Below are 14,526 nucleotides of genomic sequence, written 5' to 3' on the forward strand. Positions count from 1 at the left end.
CATTGGATGAATCAAATGTAAAACGAATACAAAATACTGGCAAGTAACTAGAAAAAAAGACTACTCAGCTTTCTTGTTACCTAAAAAGTACCAAGAAGACCCTTATGACTTGCTCCAAGAAAGAAACCTGATAAATTAGTACACTTTAGCTAACTTAGGAGAAAATAATGCCTTAGAAAAAGAAAGTTCTTAAGAGTATGAGCCTTGGAGTTTGAACCCTAAATTGGAACACTAGCTTGGCCATCTGGTAAATTGTGAACCTTGAGCAAGATTCTTGATTTCTCTGAAGCTCAACTTCTTCATCAGTAAAATGGGATGGGAATGCTTTATCTCACGGGATTAATGTGAAGATTAAATAAGATAATGTATGTAAAACACATTACAATGTCTGGCACGTGGCAAGTCCTTGATAAGTGGATTGGATTCAAATGTTAAATTATTTCTGAGTACTTTGCAAAATGCTTTTCTTTCACATTTATTCTTTAATCCTCTTATTTTTAAAAAATCCTGTACAGTAGGTATCATCCCCATTTTACCCACAAGGAAACTGGAGAACTAAAGAGTTAAGTAGACAAGTTAAATTTCTGGCTGGGCGCAGTGGCCCAAGCCTGTAGTCCCAGCTACCTGGGAGGCTGAGTCAAAAGGATGGCTTGAGCCCTGGTGTTTGAGGTTGCAGTGAGCTATTATGAAGCCACTACACTCTAGCACTCTAGCCCAGGTGACAGAGCTAGATCCTGTCTCAAAAAAAGAAAGGAAGGAAGGAAGGAAGGAAGGGAGGGAGGGAGGGAGGGAGGGAGGGAAAGAAAGAAAGAAAGAAAGAAAGAAAAAGAAATTTTTTATCCAGCTGATGAGTGACCAACCTGAAAGTCAAACCTGAGTTTTCTAACTGCAAATCCAGTCGATATGCTTTTTTTAAACTGAGCTATTACATATTTTCTCCTCCAAGATTTTCAACACCTCCTCCCACATCCACACTGTCACCTTCCTCTTTCACTGAAAAAATAAAATCAATCAAAAAACATCCCAAGCTCCCACCATCACTTCTACTCACCTACCTGTATACACTTTCTGCCTTTTGTTCCCTCCTCTTACCACGACCTATTTATACTCTCATCTGTGGCCAACCCCTGGACTTGTGCCCTCGTCCCATCTCCTCTTGCTTACTCAAAGACATCATCCCGCAATGTCCTTTCTTTCCCCTGCATTATCAATGTTTCCCTCTTTCTTAGATTGTTCCTAGCAGCATTTATATAAGCTGATACTTCTCTCATAGTTACAAAAAATACCTCTTTTGACCCAATTTCTCTCTTCAGATATTGCCCCCATCTCCTCTCTCATTTACTGGGAAAGTTCTCCAAAATGTGGTCTGTACTTGCTGTCTGCAGTTCTACCATTTGTCTTTTACCCCTGCAACTCCACTAAACCATTCTTGTCAACTTCCAAGTTGCTAAATTCATTGGTCACTTCTCATTCCTCGTCTTATTTGGCTGTTCAGTGGCATTTAACCCATTTCTTCTTCCCTAAAATACTCTTTTCACTCAGCTTCCAGGACACATGTCCTCCTCCTCCAACCCTTATCCCTTCCTCTTTCTTCTTTCTCTCTCTCCTCCTAAACCTCATTGTCTGCTCCTTCTCGTCCTCCTGATTCCTCTTCTCCCTGACTGAAATCTTCGTGTATCCCAGTACTCAATACTTATACACCTCTTCTCTATCCATTCTCTTGATGATCTTACCCAGTTTCATAACTTTAAAAGCAATCTACCTGCCTATGTATCTCTATTTTATATATCTAGCCTGCTCCTCACTTTGAACTATCCCACTGTTTATTCAACATATCCACCTAGTTATCTAGAAGGCCTCACCATGCCCCAAAATAAACTCCCAATATTCTTCCCTGGTCCATTTCAGTATATGACAATTCCTGCCTTTTAGTTGCTTATGCCAAAAACCTTGAAAGTCATTCTTAACTCCTCTTTTTTTTTTTCTCTCTCACATCCCACATTCTATCTGTTAGGAAATCGTGTTGATTTTATTTTGAGAATATATCCAGAGACTGTCTATGTCTTAAGTGTTCTGTTACTGCCACCCTGGTCCAATTCCTATCATTACCCACTTGGATTTTTACAATATCCTCCTATCTGGTTTCCCAGCCTATACCTTTGTTCCATTAAAATCTATTCTCAATATAGTAGCTAGAATGATCATTTTAAACTTATGTCACCCTCTGCCCAGAACCATCCAATAGCTTCCCATCTCACTCAGAATAGAACAAAAAGCCTTAAGCATGGTGCTCTACAAGATTCTATAGAATTTACTCTCCCCATGCCCTCCTTCTTCCACCTCATCTTCTGCCAGCCACTCTCCCCTTTGCTTATTCCACTCCATCCCTTTTGGACTCCTTGCTGTCTTCATGGACATCTCTCTTACTTTAGCTATCCTTATGGCTGGCCCTCTTCCTTCAAATTTTTGTCCAAATGTTGCCTTATCAGTAAAGACTTCCCTGACGCTGATAAATTAAAAGAGCAACGCTCAACACCGTCGCCATCTCTTCCTTGTACTTCTTGTCCCTCTTATTCTGTCTTCCTGATTATTGCCATTTGTCATGCTATATATGCTTTTCATTTTGGCGTAGTTTCTGCCTCCTCCCACTAGGAAAAAATGCAAGCTACATTAGGGCATCAATTTTGTCTTGTTGTATCCCAGGCTTAAAACAATGCGTAACTTATAGAAAGTGATCAAAAAAATTTTTTTAGAGATGGGATCTCCTTATGTTGCCCAAGCTGGACTCCAATTTCTGGGCTCAAGCTATCTTCTTGCCTCAGCCCCCTGAGTAGCTAGGACTACAGGTATGTGCCACAGCACCCCCCTTAGAATTTTTACATGTCAGTTATACCTTAATGAAAAAATATATTGAAAAATGCATGAAATGGCTATGTGGAAAAAAAATTGTAGCTGCAGAGGTTAGTTTCTCCCCAAAATCAAAGCTAAGATTGCATCTATGTAGGAGAAGGCAAATTGTGGCGAATCTGTTCTCTACTCCTTCCTCCCTCAGTGTCCTGTACAGCTGTCCCCTACCTATTCTTCAGTTTTCCAATTCAATTGAACAAGCATTTTCTGAGGATTTAGTCCAGATCCTAATCTGTTTCTAGACTCATTCATTCTAATCCTTGACCCACTTACAGTGAGTGCTTTACCTAAAACACAAATTTGATCACCTTCATCCCCAATTTAGAACACTTCCAGGCTGGCATGGTGGCTCAGTCCTATCATCCCAGAACTTTGGGAGGCTGAGGCAAGAGGATCCCTTGAGGCCAGGAGTTCAACACCAGCCTGGCCAACATAGTGAGACCCCATCTCTACAAAAAAATTTTTTTTAAATTACCTGGGCATGGTGGCTATTAGCTGGTGCACCTGTAGTCCCAGCTGCTCAGGAGACTGAGGCAGGAGGATCATTTGAGCCCAGGAGTTTGAAGCTGAAATGAGCTATGATTGAGCCACTGCACTAAAGCCTAGGCGACAGAAGGACACCCTGTCTCAAACAAAGCAAAACAAAAACAAATTGTTGAAATCCAAACTTCTTAGGATTTTTTTTTTTTTCTTTTTAGAGACAGGGTCTCACTCTGTTTCTAGGCTGGAGTGCAGTGGCATGATCCTGGAACTCCTGGACTCAGGCAATTCTCTTGCCTCAGCCTCCCAAGCAGCTAGAACTACAGGCCTGTGACACCACTCCCAGCTAATTTTTTAATTTTTTATAGAGATGGGGTCTCTCACTATGTTGCCCAGGTCCTGGCCTCAAGCCTCCTGCGTCAGCTTCCCAAAGTGCTGGAATTATAGGTTCCAGCCACCGTGCCCAGCCTTAGGGTGGTGTTAGATGATTCTTCATGATCTGTCTCCTGGTTATGTCTCTAGCTTAAACCATTAGTATTTCCGTGTAATAACTTTTCCTTTGATCATTATGTATGGAAATTATTTTATTTCTAGAAATGTACTTTTGCACATTCTGTTGTCCACTGTACCTCACCTTACTGAGTACTTTCTACTAATCCTTCTGGTCTCACTTAGGTGCCATTTCTTCTAGAAAGCCTTGACCAACATGCCCTACCCTCTTCAGTAGGTAGGGGAAGAATAGCATAGATACAAAGTTGGGAAGTTTAAAGAAATCAAACTCCTGAAATTAAATTAGAAAACCATAGTTGATATCTCTTTCAATCAGGACTGGATTTCTTTAAGAACTTTGTAATATTTTTTAAGCTTTGTTGTTATGAAGTGTAGGGGAAAGATTATGGGCTTTGATGTCAGAAGAGCTTGGATTTGAATGCCACTTCCACTTCTCCTTTGGGCAGTTGCTTAACCTATGAGCTTCAGTTTCCTCTTCTGGAAAATGAGATAATAAAATAACACCAAACTTGTGGGATTTTGGCCGGGCAAGGTGGCTCACACCTGTAATCCTAACACTTTGTAAGGCCAAGGCAGGAGGGTCCCTTGAGGTTAGGAGTTCAAGACCAGCCTGAGCAAGAGTGAGACTTCATCTCTAATAAAAAGAAAAAGGAAAAAAAAAAAAACACTTGCAGAATTTCAAGTACTAAGAGTGTCTAACACCCTATGTGTTATTTTCATCTTCTCAAATGGGATGCTTTCTAAAGGAAAAGATCATGTGTTGACTTTTAACAAGTCTTTATCTCTTTCTGAGGATCAATGTCCTCATCTGAAAAATGGAGTAAGGTGCTGCATCAGAGGATCTCTGTAATTCTCGGACTCCCTCTCCTCCACCTAATGTGTTCAATAAGTTTCCTAGGAATATTTATGAAATAAATGAATTAAAATTTAAATAAAGTTGGGCACAGTGGCTCACACCTATACTACTACTTTGGAGGCTCAGGCAAGAGGATGGCTTGAGGCCCTGAGTTTGAGACTGCAGTGAGCTATGATGCACTCTAGCCCAGGTGACAGGGTGAGGCCCAGGTGACAGGGTGAGACCCTGTCTCAAGAAAAAAAATTAGATAAGATAAATCATATTTTAAAAAATCAAAAACTAGCTATTAAGATTTGTGATTTACCCATATCTATGTCTGTTAGCCTTGCTTTATTTCTCCCATTGTAGTGATCAGCATTAAAACCTTTATTATGGAAAGGGCCTGTCTAAGAAAAGGAGGAATGAACAGGAACTACAGAAGACTACAGAGTGGAACAGCCTTGAACAGGAAAGGTTCAGCCCGGAGTTAAGAGGTCTCTCTGGAGGATTATTAGTGAAAGGTCACATGCTGAAATAGTGAACTCCTAAAGAAAGAGAAACCACTCCTGGGCGACAGAATTAGCTGGGGCAATGGTTCCCTAAAGCTGTTCATAGACTCTTGCTGTCCTTATTTGAGTTGTCTTAGGAAGGCAGAAAATGAATAAAATAAGGGAAAGTGGTACAGATAAAACTAAAGGCAAAGAGCAGAGATGACAGAGTGAGCAGTGCTGCTGCAGAATGGCCTCTGGGTGGGGCGGGGCAGCCCCCTGGAGGCTAACTGCATCTGCTTAGCACAGGAAGAACTTTTTCCTTGGCTTTTAGGTGCTTTTATATTCGTCTCAAAAACAAATTTCTGAACTCAGGACTTGGAAAGTGTCTCTGTATTGTCTTGTAGAGCAGGTAGTCCTGCTTCTTTTATCCAGCCACTTTCTCTATTCTTGAAATGTGGGTATCTATTCTCTACTCATCACCTCTGTGATTTGGAATGGAAAAGGACACTCTTTTTTGTTGATGTTTCACCTCTCAGATTCAACACAGATAAGCCCCTACGATGCAGTTAACCTGCCAACTTCTCCAGGAAGAAAGAAGCAACTGACATGGGTCTTCTGCTGTGATTTACTTAATTATAAAGAAATTATTCTGCAAGGTGAAGGCTGATGTTTCATTTGAAACAGGCGCTTAGGTGGTGTGGTATTTGCGAATTCTTTACTTTTTCTTCCAAACTACTAGAAGACTAAATAAATCACAAGTATGGGTGACTTAAGGTTTTTTTTTTTTAAATGTTTTCCAGTTTCAGTCACTATTGACCAGCACAGTTGAGACTGAGGCATTAAATTCCAAATATGCATTCTAATTTGAAATGAAAGATGCTAAAAAGTTTTATATATATATACACACATGTATATGCATATAAAATCCCAGCTCATCCTGTGACATAGATTTACTGAATAGGAACAGGAACCAATGTCCAATTTTGCAATGAAACCTCTGAAGCATTAAAATAAAACCCTAAATGTATCTCATTTAAAAGGCTATTCTTGGCCGGGCGCGGTGGCTCATGCCTGTAATCCTAGCACTCTGGGAGGCCAAGGTGGGAGGATCGCTTCAGGTCAGAAGTTCAAGACCACCCTGAGCAAGAGCGAGACCCCATCTCTACTAAAAATAGAAAGAAATTCACCAGACAACTAAAAATATATAGAAAAAATTAGCCGGGCATGGTGGTGCATGCCTGTAGTCCCAGCTACTCGGGAGGCTGCGGCAGAAGGATCACTTGAGCCCAGGAGTCTGAGGTTGCTGTGAGCTGGGCTGACGCCATGGCACTCTGGCCCAGGCAACAGAGTGAGACTCTGTCTCAAAAAATAAATAAATAAAAGGCCATCCTTTATTCTAACATTGTATTCCTATATATTGGTGTTTTTTTTTTTTTTTTTTTTTTTTTTTTTTTGAGACCAACTCTCGCTCTGTTGCCTGGGCCAGAGTGCCATGGCGTCAGCCCAGCTCACAGCAACCTCAAACTCCTGGGCTCAAGCAAGCCTCCTGCCTCAGCCTCCTGAGTAGCTGGGACTACAGGCACCTGCCGACAACCAGCTAATTTTTTGTTTCTATTTTTAGTTGCCCCGCTAATTTTTTCTATTTTTAGCAGAGACTGGGTCTGCTCTTGCTCAGGGCTCAGGCTGGCCTCCACACCTGAGCTCAAGCGATCCTCCCACCTTGGCCTCCCAGGGTGCTAGGATTACAGGCGTGAGCCACTGCCCCCATCTGTTGTTAATTTTTTTTGATTTATTGAGCCCTGTTGGGAGGGAAAAACAACTTCTCTACCAATTTAGGTACAACTAGTTGGAGGCCTATGAATTAATTAACAATAGATTAACAGAAGAAAAATGTATTACACTTGGGGGAGAATCATATGGTAAGAGAAGCTCCTAGAACAGCTAGGAGTAAAGGTTTATTTACTGACTTAATAAGGGGGAGGGGGTGGTGCTTAAGGCTCAAAGGATGGAAGGCTCTGTTGAGTCCTGTTTATACAAGCTTTTTTGAATGTCCTGGTGTCCAAGGTCAGTGTCTCCAAGACTGGAGACTTCCCCAGAGGAGAAGGTTGTGGCAGCTGACTTTTACAAAGCTCTCTTCTAGTTAGAAAAGGAAAATTAAGACAAAAATTTCTTTCTGCATTTTCCACAGCTCAGATGTTTTCACTTTGAAATAATCTCTATATCAGCTTGGTGGGTTGGTAGTCTCTTCAGCATCATATTTTTGAAAGGAAATTTTCTGCTTTGTAAAAATCTTATGTGTTAGTGTAGGAGCCCCTACAATAACAACAGAGGTGAGGTTGAAAAATCATAAACTTGGAAAGCTGTCAGTGGGGTCAGTTCTTTGAGACAGGCAAAAAGTGTGTGTGGGAATGGTATTTGAGACCGGCCTTGAGGGTTAAATTGGATTCTTCCCCCTTTTAGCACCGTGATTAAAAGTGTAGATTTCAGAGCCTGATAGACGAGTCTGATGTGTGACTCTGACACCTAAGAGCTTGTAACCTTGGCAGAATTATTCACTAGCTCACAATTTCCTTATACCGAAAGTGAAATAGTTATCTTCTTTACAAGGTTGTTGCAAAGCTTAGCTGAGAAAATATACTGAGCAAGAGTTAGCATAGGGCTTGCCTTGATATGCTCTTTGGCTACATTAGAATTCCAAGTCAGTCATTGGAATCTACTGAATCACTATTGGTATTTAAAATTATAGAATCCTTACAATAGTGCTTGGCCCAGGGTGCTAATTGATTGATTCAAAGTCCTATAGTTGATCTGTTCCCACAGATCTTTAAAGAAGACCCTGTAACTCCACTGCTAGTAGCCACAAACAACATGATTTACTTTATAAATCATTTTGGAGGGCTTTTGACTATACCTTTCTCCTCATATTCTACTGAGATTATACAAAGCAGCAAGGATTCTACAGAGTGGGGACTCCTGTGTCAACAGTGTGTAAATTTAATCTACAAGTTGCTCTATTTGTTATCTGTGTGATTCATGGCAAATCATTCGCCCCAGTAGGTTTCGCCTCTTCTCAAAATGGAGGATAATTATCTTCCTTCACAAGATATTTTGAGGGTTAAACATAGTATTTTGGTTCATTATTCATAATCTTTCCGTTTTGAAGGACTTTCTTTAAGACTGAATTGACGAGACTCAGAATTAGGTAGAAAATGTGTTTGGTAATTCCTTGTTCTTCATATTCACATATGACAACCATATTCTAGGTATGTGATTATAAATGTTTCCTTTTATAATGTGTTGTTCTTATCTCTTAGATTCACATCTCAGTCTAGGAGAGACACTCCAGAAGCAGTCCCTTTAAACAGCTGTCCTACTGGAAGCACAGGAGTAAGCCATTCATCTGCAATACCTGGCCACGGATGCCATCTCCCCAAGCCTGCTCCAAAGGAAGCCAGGAGCTCTTATGGTTACTCCGACTCTGTGTCTTGCTCTTTCATAGGCTGGAGCCTGGCTAACGGCTGAATTTTGAGAATGCATTAGAATCTTAAATTATAAGAGACAAAAATGATTAATGTGAGTGCTCAAGGTTTCCACCATTTGCTCCCTCTTCTCCATTTGAGAAGTTATGCAGATAGACCCATTTATTGGACTTTTATGATGCAGATTGAGGACAAGGAATAGGAGATAGAAGTGTAATGGGCAGGAAAGGAACACTTTAGCCAAGAGAGACTAAGTCAATCAACATAATAAAAAGTTTGAGGGTGGGAAGGGGAAGAATAGAGAAAGGGAGAGAGGCTTTTCCTTTTTTCCTTTTTTTTTTTTTTTTTTGAAGTGATGACTATATACAACAGAGCTCAGCAACTTGTTTGGTTAAATATTAGGCAAAGGAGCCTGAGCAACATAGGGAGACCCCGCCTCCACAAAAATAGAAAAATTAGCCAGGGGTGATAGCACGTGGCTGTAGTCCCAGCTACTCCAGAGGCTGAGGTGGGAGGATCACTGAGTCTAGGAGTTTGAGGTTACAGTGAGCTATGATGACACCACTGCACTCTAGCAGGGCAATGAGCAAGAGCCTGTTTCAAAAAAAAAAATAAAACACACCCAAAAAAATTAGCCAGGAATTTGTCCTCCTATGTATGGCAGATAGTAATACCTTGGGTGTCTGAGAGTGAAACCTCATGGAGAAGACATCTGTGAGAGACAGACAGAAACTGGGCCCTGGTGATATTTTTGAGATATAGATCCAGTTATTGCGGGAGCTAGACTCTGCCAGTACACGTCAGTCACGTGAGCCAGGACACCCTACACTCTGGCTTTGCTCAGAACACAGACAGGTCCATGATCTGGAGGGTAGGGGTAAGCCAATGCATTTCTTCTCTTCCTCCCTCTCCTCCTCCTCCTTATTCTCCTTATTATGCTTTTTTGTTAAGCTGGTTTTTCTTTTGTTGTCTTTGCTGCTGCTGCTCTTAGTAACTGAGTCTCATCTGATATTGAAATGAAGAGAACATCTACTTTTAATGGGTAATGGGAATCTTACCTATCTTCAGATTTTCATTTTTACAAATTGTATGTAATAATTTCACCATATTTAAAGGTTTGATATTGTATTAGTGAGGATTCTCCAGAGAAACAGAACCAATAGGGTGTGTGTGTGTGTGTGTGTGTGTGTGGAATTGACTCATGCAATTATGGAAGCTGGCAAATCCAAAATCTGCAAGAGGGGGACATGCTGAAGACTCAAGGAACTGTTAATGTTGCAGTTCAAGTAGAAGGACGTTTGCTGGAGAATTCCTTCTTGCTCAAGGAAGCCAGTCTTTTGTTCTATTTAGATTCTCAACTGATTGATTGGATGAGGCCTGCCACATTATGGAGGGCAAACTACTTTACTCAAAGTCTGCCAATTTAAATGTTAATCTAATCCAAAAACACACTCATAGAAGCATCCAGAATAATGTTTGACCAAATATCTGGATACCACAGCCTAGCCAAATTGACACATAAACGTAGCCATCACAGATATATAGTAATAATATTGGCCAATCTTTTTTTTAGCTCTATGTGCTAGGTGTCTGGATAAACATTTTAGAAGCATCAATTCAATGAATTCTCATACAATTCTTTGAGGTAGGTGATATTTTTATTATTTTTCTATAAGTGAAGAACTAACACTAAAGGAAAGAAAGAAACTTGTCTAAGGCCACATAGTTAATAGATGGAAAGGCCAGGACATGAATCTGGTTTGTATGATTCTAAAACCCATGCTCTTAATAAACACACCATATTGCCACCTCACGGCCACCAATCTGTTTGCCATGCTTTGATCATTTTTAGCAGAATACTCTAGCAGTGTGGGGAAAAGGGAAACATAGCATTTTAAATTTTTTCATTCAATGTTTATTGAGCTATAATTGCTGGGCATGTGTTAAGAAGGATCATGTTGATTAAGACAAAGTCCTTGCCCTTGCACGGTGTGGTGGCACACACCTGTAGTCCTGGCTTCTTGGGAGGCTGAAGTGGGAGGATTGCTTGAGCCCAGGAGTTCAGGTCAAACCTGGGCAACATAGTGAGACCCCATCTCTACAAAAATAATAAAAATTAAATGGGCGTGTAACATGCCTATAGTTCCAGCTACTCCAGCTAAGGCAGGAGGATTGCTTGAGCCCAGGCGTTTGAGGCTGCAGTAAGCAGTGATCATGCCACTGCACTCCAGCCTGGGTGACAGAGTGAGACCCCATCTCTTAAAAAAAATCAGTAGGGAGTTTTGAGAAATAGTATGCTAAAGCACATATGGGGTGCTATGAGACCACATAGTAGGGCTGGTAGCCTATCATAATCCCTAAAACACAATCCTGAATGCCATAATCCCAAATGTTGAAATCTTGAAAGATCAAAATCCCTGAAGTCTAAAATCCCCAAAATCACAATCCTGAAAGATTAAAATCCCAAATGTTAAAATCCTGAAACCGAATTCTGGGGAAGGGATTAGTGCATTTTTGGCTGTACACAGGATAGTTATGTTATTTGCATCATGTTAGGCAGAACTATGACCTTGTTATTATCTCTAATTGCATTTGGCAGAAAATTCAGATGAGTGGATTAGACACACTATTCAGCAAGGATGAAAACTTCAGTTTTAAAAATTAGTCATTTGTCTGCACTGGCATTCTTTCCAGCTGATGAAATTCTAGGATCTTTTAATGAATTAAAGCTGAATTTGCCTGAAGAAGCCAGCAAAGTTACTGACTGGTTCAAAAATAATTATGTGCATGGTGGGATAAGAAGACACACAACAGTGTTGCTGTTTGATTACCAGTATTGTTTCAGCCAAATTTATGGTCTGTATATGAGTGCACGTGAAATGGATTTCCAAGTACCCTAAGCAACATACAAGGATGGCACAGAAGATGGGAAAACAGGGAATGCTCATGTCTGTGTATCTCGTATCACAGAATAATTTCAAAAAGAGCTGCATCATGTAGAAAATGAATGTGAATGTATTCTCCAAGAGCCATGCCCTAAAAGAAAAAAGCCACTTCAAAATATTCTTAATGATCATGAAAATCAGCTCTTACAGACTGCCTCCGTGCAATTGACCATAATCTATCCCTATCATACACTTTTTCATGTTAAATTTTTTCCTTTTTGTTTTTCCCGCTATTTTAAATTGTCAGCATTTTTTACAATTCGCCATGCTATGTATTTCATCTTTGAATCATTTCCAATACTGGTGGTATAAATTATGTAAATTTTTTTAGAGAGTTCTAGTTCATTTTTTCCAAATTTTACTCTGTGAACATGTATTATCACAAGGTTGACTGTGTAAGCATTGTGTGTGAAAGTAAAAATGTTGACACTTCCTCAATAAATGAAGAGATGTCCTTTTTGTACATCTGTATTTATGCTACTATAAACATACATGTACCTGGGGTTCTCATACAATACTTTTTTTGGTAATTCCCCTCACTAAATGCACTTAAATGATATACATTATACTGGTTAATTACCTCAATACTTGTGTGAATGTCAACCCAGATATTATATCACTTTCTCCAGGAAGTCTTCTTGACCTGATGGGTGTCCAGTCTGGATTATGTGTAGATTCTATGCCTCTATAACAATCACTGTGGACTGGTCTGTAATGTACTGTTAATATTTATCTGTTTATTTAATATTTATTCTTCTCCATTATACTTAAGTTCCCTGAGGAATTTATACGTTATATAAGTTCCAACACTTAATAGTACTTAGCATAGGTATTTAAGGAAATGGATGTTCAAGGCCACCTTTGAGAAAAAAAGGAAATGGATGAATGATGTTCCAGTACTAAAAACTTCTTCTGCAGTAAAACTGGCCTTTTTCAGAAAGCAAGTGTCTAGAATCAAAGTAGACAAGACACATTTGACATAAAATTTATAACATTTATTTAGGCAAAAAAGAAATCCCAAAACAAAAATCTGTACACACATTAATACTTAAGTGATGTCCTGATTTAAAATAAAGCATGATTCATGTACAGAAGAACACTCCCATTCATCTGGCCATAGTGAGAACTGTGCCTTCAGTCCAGATAACTGAAAGTCTTTGAAATGTACATACATTATACTTTCCAATGAATTTTTCATATCCTTAAAGGAATTAAACTCTTCCATCAGAATTCAAGCAAAAGATAGTTTTTCTAACACAAGTCAGTGAGAATTTGACAGTGGGAATTCTACAAAAGTCAGGGATTTTCGAAATTTTATGTTGCAGATTATCTGTGTATAAATCTTGACATAACTTTCTCCCATTTTTAAAGGAAAAAAATGCTTTAAAGAATTTCCTGCTTTTATTAAAGCATCTCAGCTTTCATTAGCTAAGTATTATAGTTTCTTCCTTCTAAGCTGATTAAAGTAAGCTTAAAAGAACCCAATTTGAACAATTTCCCCCAAAATAAGTCCAAAATTAAGCACATACTATTACTAAACTAGATTTATGATTTCTCATAAAATAATTTTGGTAAATTTGGATTTTTAAAATATTCTTAATAGCCATTCTATCTAGCTATAAAGTTAAGCTGTGCTATCCAAAAGAGCTTTACTTCATTCAGAAAATGAGAAACAGCACTGATTTTTGCATAATTTACCCAAAAAAGTAGGAAAAAGGAGAAAAAGGCAGAAAAAGATCTTTCTTAGGCTACCAGTCAGTTAACACTGAGTGTTTTAGGTTAAGATTTGGAAACCAAAGAATGCATAATTAGGAGTGTACCATGTCATGCAAATCTATGAAATACTAAATAAGATAAAGCAATGACTCATTTAAAGCACAATGAGAATATTTTCCTATCATATGGTTATTTCCATTACTGGACAACAGTTGTTTTTGCATTATTCCTAAAGTAAACAGTTTATGAGTAAACACTGAAAATTAAAATTGTGTCAATACACAGTGAATGGTAGACTAAACAGCCATTATCCACAAAATCATTTAAAACTGCTACAATGGATTTGAGAGGAAAACCAAAAGTTTGCAAACCTCTCTGGAAGCTGTCTCACAGCACTATTCTTAAGCCCTCACAGTACAAAGTCCTCAAATAAGTAACATACAGATAAAACTGGAGGAGCCCACATCAGCTGAAAGTATGATACTGCCTTATGCCTTCAGTTTAATAATACTGTTAATACCATGATAAAAGCTGTACAATAACCAAACAATGTAAACATATCATTAGAGGGCAGGAGAGAGTGGGTTTCATTATATATAAAACAGTAAGTTTGTTTTCCCTGCTACCTCTTTTCAACCTTGGGTACTGCTGCATATTGTTCTATGGAGGGTTAATGCATTTTAAAACAGTAAGCCAAATCTGTGGCTCATTAATCTAATTTACTCTCATTTTGCACATAAAATGTTTTCATTAAAATGTGCTCAAAAGGGATAATAAGATGGCCCAATGCTATCTTGACAAATGGCATAATGAAAAACAGCTAAATTAATGTGAATGGGTAGAAAACAGGCCAATAGAAAGGTCCCATTTGTAAGAGCAACTTCCTAAAGTTGGATATATAGGATTGATGGTTTGAAACATAAATGTTTAATTCTTTGGAAGTTTGCAAATAAAGGATATCATGAAAGCCAACTAACATAGCAGCTTTGTTCACCTCCACCTTGAGTAATCCACTTAAGTTGAGTAGTGACACTAAATAGCATTCCTGTCTAGGAGTGATGAGCAGCAATATTTATGGTCAATTCCTAGAATTGTGGGTCTGATATGCTTTTTTTTTTTTTTTTTGAGACAGAGTCTCACTTTGTTGCCCGGGCTAGAGTGAG

Source organism: Lemur catta, chromosome 3 (genome assembly GCF_020740605.2).
Source record: "Lemur catta isolate mLemCat1 chromosome 3, mLemCat1.pri, whole genome shotgun sequence".
NCBI lineage: Eukaryota > Metazoa > Chordata > Mammalia > Primates > Lemuridae > Lemur > Lemur catta.